The sequence below is a fragment of the Octopus bimaculoides genome, chromosome Z, assembly GCF_046866305.1.
Source record: "Octopus bimaculoides isolate indiv1 chromosome Z, ASM4686630v1, whole genome shotgun sequence".
Lineage (NCBI taxonomy): Eukaryota > Metazoa > Mollusca > Cephalopoda > Octopoda > Octopodidae > Octopus > Octopus bimaculoides.
Window position 1 is genome coordinate 52329619 of NC_142944.1, and position 8048 is coordinate 52337666.

At 37.5% G+C, this 8048-nt stretch overlaps 1 long non-coding RNA gene across 1 annotated transcript in view; it reads left to right on the forward strand.

Annotated features, from left to right (window-relative positions):
- The window catches only part of LOC149132244 (uncharacterized), a 12760-nt gene extending 6757 nt beyond the window's left edge, over positions 1-6003 (forward strand). Inside the window, exon 2 of the long non-coding RNA XR_016244780.1 lies at positions 4893-6003. This is a non-coding gene — a long non-coding RNA (uncharacterized LOC149132244). The remainder of the gene's footprint in view (positions 1-4892) is intronic.
- The last annotated feature ends 2045 nt before the right edge of the window (positions 6004-8048 follow it).

Genomic DNA, 8048 nt, shown 5'->3' on the forward strand with positions numbered 1-8048 from the left:
AGACATGCCCACGGTCACTTGGACAACCACTGTCACTAGCTATGCCGATGATACAAAATTATCTCAGGCAATAAAAAATCATGACAGCGCAAGCTTACTGCCGAACCTGAATTCAATATACAAGTGAGCCGAAATAAACAACATGCAGTTTAATGCCGGAAAATTTCAAACACTGCACTATCAAGTCACGAATGCACTACAGCCTGCATATACAGGACCCGAAGGTACTGCAATTCCACTTACAGGCAGTGAAAGACTTGCGGATCAGTATGTGCAATGACGCATCATTTTATATGCACATTATCAAGATGGCAGCAAAGTGCAGACAACTGGCAAGATGGATGCTGAGTTCCTCCAAGACAAGAGACCAAGAAACTATGTTGACCCTGCGAAGAACCTTTGTTCGCTGTCACCTGGACTGTTGCTCCCAGTTATTGTTACCGCATAGTGCCAAAGTAACAGCGAAGCTTGAAGCAGTCTAACGCTACTATACTAAAGAGTTTGAAAGTGCAGCGAATGAGCTACAAGGATAGGCTGAGAGAACTGCAACTTTAGCTTCTGGAGCGAAGGCGTGAGAGGTGTGCAATAATCTAAATATGGAAAACTCTAGAAGGACAAGTACCTAATTTCGGCCTTGAGTGTTATGCAAATGTTAGAACTGGCCGCCATTGTATTGTACCAAAAGCACCATCCACTCCATCTAAATTCAGGACCAGGTACTGCAATAGCTTAGGGTTCAGAGGCCCACAGCTCTTCAATGCCCTGCCACAAAAATTAAGAAATTTGCATAAGGTGGAAGTAGATGTCTTCAAAAAGGAATTAGACATCCTCCTCTCCACAATACCAGATGAACCAACAGGTTGACATGAGATGCAGACGAGGATATTAAACTCTCTTATACACAAAATGGGCCAACAGCTGGGGCAAAGGCACACACAAAAGTGGTGATGCGAAACACTCCAGACTGAGGAAATCAGAAGGACCACAGTGGTGCCCCAGAATGACCGCAGCCTCATGGCTGAAACGAGTAAAATATCGCGATTTTGTTCTTTTTTCTTTTTTACAATATCCCGATATCGCTTTTAACGATATTCCTTTTTGATATTGCTCCCAGCCAGAACATGACTGATCCCTCTATTTCATGTTTTGACCCCTTAATCATGTATGTTTTCTTTGGCGTTATCCGAACGCCATTTTAATGTCATACAATTATGGTGCATATGAGTTTTTGAATAGACATATCTTTCCATATGAAATATCTTTGTAGACGTAAAATATGTGGTGTCTGGAAATGTAATTAATTTTTGTTAATTAATATAATTATTTGTTGAGACAGTTGACCATCTCAAATAAATAAGCTTTTTTAAGCCGTTTAGTATATATTGAAGGTAATCTCATTTAAAATCAGTCTAATATTAGTCTTAATTTTAATTTTCTAATAATCTATCATTTGTATGTTGTTTATATTCTGACCGAAAATGGTTTTTCTGTTATTCTAAACTATGTTATTCTAGCTTGTTCGGAGAGATCGTGGCACCACAAATGCGTAGTTTTGTCATTCAACTGTTTGCTCGATTTTTATAGAATGGCGAATCTCAGTTCATATTTGTTCGTTAAATTTTCATCATCATTTTTTTCGTACTCGTTGGGATAAATTGTTCTTCCTACTCACCTATTCCTTTGCTTTATGTTGGCTCTTTATTCAAAGTGATCTTTTTCTTATTTATTTTCATATTTTTTGTCAATCGTTTGTAAATGTTCGCCTCTAATATTTATTTCTTATTGCAAGAAAGCGTGAAGTACTCCTGAGTGGATTGTTAGGAGACTAAGATTTTTCTCCTTTATTTCTGATACTAGTCTTAATGATTTTTCACTTGCCATCCCCAAAGTGTTGGTTGGCTGCAGATTGGAAATTGGGACATTGTTCTTTGTAGTTGTTGAGCTTCAATAGTTTCACTTGTTCGTTTGCTTTAAACTTCACCTTTACAGTTCTTCCGGTCATTTTTCCTTAAGATGTGTTTTACTCGGACGAATTTAAAAACTGGGCTTTCTGCCCTGTTTTATCAATCTTAAGTCCTTTGTTTCAGTGCCTTCTACTCTCGTATAGAAGCAGTAATAATACCAAAAGGTAAAATATTCACCACTTAAAAGTGGATGCTGCGTTAGAACACACAAATACTGCAATGTTTATGAAGAGAGAAAAACTCTCATATAGTTTCTTGGTCTAAAAAGCACATCATAGCTATTGCCGGCAGTAAACAACCACTGCTATTTCCATTGCCAAGACAACAGGATCGTGTGATCTCGGCCTCTTTTGGCCTGCTTCTGTTGTTCTGTTTATTTTTTAATAAGCCCTCGGGTTTTTAGTGACATCAGCGCCTGTTTTGTGTTTATATTTCTATGTATATCGCTAGCGCAGCAGTTACTGCTTTCTGCGGAGAGTTATCTATCATTGACAAGGCCAGAAGAAGCCGAAGTCAAGTTATCTGGTAGCTCTGGCATCGGAAAAAACGGTAATTCACGTGATCTGGTAGTCCTGGCAACAGAAGAAGCAGTGGTTGTCTACCGCTGATGATAGCTACGATGTGCTTTTATGCACCAAAAACTTTTATGAAAGTTTTTCTCTTTTGGTTAATATTGCAGTATTTATGTGTTTTCACTCAACATCGACCTTTAAGTGATGAATATATATATATATATATATATATATATATATATATATATATATATATGTTTATATACTTTATGAATATATATATACTTTTTTAAGACGTATGACTTTTAATTTATTAATTGTCTAATATTTTACAGCCAATAATTTATCACGGGTATTTAGGCTCTGTCCTTCTTTATAAGCTATTTTTGATTTAAGGTTTACTTCGATTTTTATAATAGGGTGATCTTATACTGCAATTTGTCATTGCATGCAACCGGTTGGCTGGTTGGTTGAAAAAAACCGTTAGTTGAAAAGACCAATGAAACAAAACCATTTTCAAATGTGTATCTATCAAATTAATTGTATATTTTTACCTACAACCTTATCTTTGTTCCATTCTAAACATACCTACCCGACGAACTGGAATGTGAAACTCTGAGTAACAGGTTTTGTGATATATATTTCTGCTGTATTTTAATAACGCATATTACTCTACCTCTGGTATTCGAGTACTATTTTTTCCACCTTGTTTCACATTTATGTGCTTACTCTGATATATATATATATATATATAACTATGGAGAAAGGGTCTGACATGTAGAAAAGCACTCGATCTGCTAAAAGAGTAAAGATAATATATATATATATGTATGTATATATATATATATATATGTATATATATATATATATATATATATATATATATATATATATATATATATATATATATATATATATATATATATATATATATATATATATATATATATATATATATATATATTCCCGAGCGTCATACTAATATATACTTTTGTTATTTACACCACCTGTCCTCGTCTGTTGTTATTTTTTGTATATTCTCCCATATATATATATATATATATATATATATATATATATATATATATATATATATATATATATATATATATATATATATATTTATGTGTTTCAGCCAAGTGGCTGCGGTCATGCTGGTGCACCACCGTGATTTTCACGTTCCTTGCTTGGCTCTTCTCCCCCACCTGACATGGTCCAATCAAGAGTTTTGATGGCACATCTGGTGTATAAGAGAATTTGACACAGCTGCCCTAAACTGCGTCTCATTACGAGCCATTGGTTCGTCTGGTATCGTGGAGAGGAAAGCGTCAAGTTTTGTCTTGAAGACCTCCGCATCCATGTCTTGCATGTCTCTCAAATGTTTTGGCAGGGCATTGAAGAGCTGAGGTCCTCTGAAACCGAGGCTGCTGCAGTATCTCGTTCTTATGTGAGATGCAGTGGACGGTACCTTTGGCACCATGCAGTGGCGACCCGTGCGGGCATTCCTGTAGTACTTGATACCAAAGTTTGGCACCAGTCCTTCCAGTATTTTCCATATGTATATTATTACATATCTCTCCCGCCTGCGCTCCAGGGAGTAGAGACCTAGTGCCTTCAGTCGCTCCCTGTAGTTCATCTGTTGGACTGTGGCGATCTTTTTTGTATAGTGCCACTGAATTGCCTCGAGTTCTGCTGTCCACTTAACACTGTGTCGTGACCACAACTGAGAGCAATAGTCTAGGCGGCTCAGGACAAATGTCTTCCATAGAGTCAACATGACTTTTTGATCCCTTGTACCGAATGTCCTCAGTATCCACCCTGCCAGTTGTCTGCACTTTGCTGTCAACTTGACAATGTGCATGTGAAATGATGCATCACTACACATGTTGATGCCCAGATCTCTTACTGTTTGTGGTTCTGGGATTGCAGTACCTTCAGGCCCTGTGTATGCCAGTTGGGAGGTGCTTGTGGTCTTGTAGCGCAGTACTTGAAATTTTTTTGCATTGAACTGCATATTATATATGTATATATATATATATATATATATATATATAAATCATATATATATATATATATAAATTTTAACAGATGGAAACAGTCATATATATACTATATATATATATATATATATATATATATATATATATATATATAGTATATATATGACTGTTTCCATCTGTTAAAATTTACTCACAGCTCATTTGTTGCTTATAGCTGTTGTCCGAAGGATGCCACAAAATGGGACTCTGTATATATATATATATATATATATATATATATATATATATATATACATGTGTATGAATGCTTGTGTTAGTCTCTGTGTGTGAGTGTATGTGTATGAATTTGTCAACAGGTTACTTCCAATGTTTCTCTATATTCTATTTTTTGTCATTCAAATTTCAACTGTAATTAGACGGAGGTCCAGAAGGCGGCTCGCATAAATAAATCCAGAATCATCATTTTCTATGTAACTTCAGAGTTCATAATTTCAGATTCAACGATTTCTTTCTCCCTAAAGTTATTGGCGTTGCACTTATTTGAATTGTTAACGAATCATGAACTCACAGTGGTAGCAAAATTGTCTTCATCAGGTTTAAGCTAATTGGTCGAAAACTGATTATATGTTATTTAATCAAGATTAGTTTTTTTATGAAAATCAACGAACGAACGAACGAACCAACCAACCAACCAAACAACCAACCAACCAACAGACCAACCAATCCACCAGCCAACCAACCAACCAACCAACCAACCAGCCAGCCAACCAGCCAACCAACCAACCAACCAACCAACCAACCAACCAACCAACCAACCAACCAACCAACCAAACAACCAACCAACCAACCAACCAACCAACCAACCAGCCAACCAACCAACCAACCAGCCAACCAACCAACCAACCAACCAACCAACCAGCCAACCAACCAACCAACCAACCAACCAACCAACCAACCAACCAACCAACCAACCAGCCCACCAACCAGCCAACCAACCAACCGACCAACCAATCCACCAGCCAACCAACCAACCAATCAATCCACCAGCCAGCAACCAACCAACCAACCAGCCAACCAAGCAACCAACCAAGCAACCAACCAACCAACCAGCCAACTAACCAACCAACCAACCAACCCACCAGCCAACCAACCAACCAGCTAGCCAACCAGCCTTGAACCCAACCAATCCATCAACCAGCCAATTAACCAACCAACCAGCCAACCAACCGACCAACCAATTCACCAGCCCACCAACCAACCAATCAATCCACCAGCCAGCCAGCCAACCAACGAACCAACCTACAAATCAACCAACCAACCAACCAGCCAGCCAACCAGCCAACCAACCAACCAACCAACCAACCAACCAGCCAACCAACCAACCAACCAGCCAACCAGCCTTGAACCCAACCAATCCATCAACCAGCCAATTAACCAACCAACCAACCAGCCAACCAACCGACCAACCAACCAACCAGCCAACCAGCCAACCAATCAATCCACCAGCCAGCCAACCAACCAACCAGCCAACCAACCAACCTACAAATCAACCAACCAACCAATCAACCATCCAACCAACCAACCAACCAACCAACCAGCCAACCAACCAACCAACCAACCAGCTAACCAACCTTGAACCCAACCAATCCATCAACCAACCAACCAACCTACCAAACGAACGAACGAAACAACCTACAAACCAACAAAGCAATTAACCAGCCAACCTACTAACCAACCTACCAACCAGTCAACCAACCGACCGACCGACCGACCGACCAACTAACAAATAAACAATTAAAGAAAGAGATAACTAAACTCTGGAATTAATCAGTTCAGAATATAGTTCTGATTATAAAAACAATTTTCTCACTGAATAATTATAACTGTACTTATTAATTGCTCCTAACCCAATATTCTAAATTCGTTTGTAAAATGTGTAATTATCTTCACGTTACATTTCATCATAAAATAACATTTAAGTCAGTCCAAGTTAACTAGGGATGGTCTGTATTGGTTGAAGGAAATCATTTAGACGGAGTGACAAAATGGAATTTAATTATTTACTTAATTCTGTGAATCTCCTCTCGAGGTATACATTTATTCTGATTTATTCTCATGTTTTTATATTGTCATGTGTGTGTTTTTCTCTCGGCTTTTCCTGTCATCTTGTATGTGTTAATGTGTTGCTGACAATAACACATCCATGACGAAGAAATAGTACCCCAACAAAATGCACACGCAAACACAGAAAAACACACATACACACCCGCAAGCACACACATATACATATAAGGATACACACATGGCATGACTATCAACTCAACTCGGAAAAAAAAAATATATATAGATATATCTTGATATACGCTGGAGGTTAGTGTTTAGATATTTAACATTTATCTTTCGTGTGATTAAATCTTTGAAACGTTTCCATTTCATGTCAGCAATCAGTTGAAAAATAGACAAAATACAACTCTGTATTTTTATTCAAGAGTGGGAAAGTCCTGGCGTTGCAATTTTCCCAAGAGTATTTTCAGGCAAGTAAAGTGAAACGATTTCATCTTTGAATCGAAACCAAATCACGCTTCTTGTTGTCATGAGCTAATCCCCCAACTCTATGGCCCTTTGCAAAATCAGTCGAAAATATTTAATGATTCAGCAAGATATTCTTAAGGCACTTCCGTTGTATCTTATATTTCAACATTTTTTTACAAAATCCTCAAATAGCGCAATGTCTTGCTTGCTGCTGAACAGTTCCCAAAACAGCATGGAGACTGTTATATCATTAACAATTGTGGAGGACAGGCCTGTAACTTCTGTCAGTGGCCCTGTGCTATAAGTTGACATCATGTTATGAAATCAGTCATATTTTTATAACATTTCAAAGCAACTTCACTAATTATCTTCACATAAAATAAGCAAAACGAAACCAAAGAGCTAAACTGTAATTAAAATATCTTTCTCACCCTGGATTTCCTGATTACCAGCTGCTGCCTTGCGTGGTACCAGTCAGAAGAGGGAGAAGTAAGACTATATTACGAAGTAGGGTCAGGGTGAAATAAGGGTGTATATATTTCATCATGCAAAGGGGAACTTTAATACGTTCACTTTAGAAAATATAATTATGATTATAATTATAATTGTAATTACGATTATAATTACAATTATGAACTTAATTTGTTCACGGAAATGCAAAGAACTAAAATTCTGCCGATAAAATTTTAAATAAAAGCAGATTCGAACCGAACACTTCAGTTATAAATGCCTCAGATCTGCTTCTATACTTATTTCTTTGCATGTAGAAAGTCACATCTACAAGGCGCCACCATCAAGGAAGACAATAATGGATGAGATAACGAAATTGAACAAGTAGCAGCATCAGCATCAGCATCAGCATCAGCAGCAGCAGCAGCAGTAGTAGTAGTAGTAGTAGTAGTAGTAGTAGTAGTAGTAGTAGTAGTAGTAGTAGCAGTAGTAGTAGTGGTAGTGGTAGTAGTAGTAGTAGTAGTAGTAGTGGTAGTGGTAGTAGTAGTAGTAGTAGTAGTAGTAGTAGTAGTAGTAGTAGTAGTAGTAGT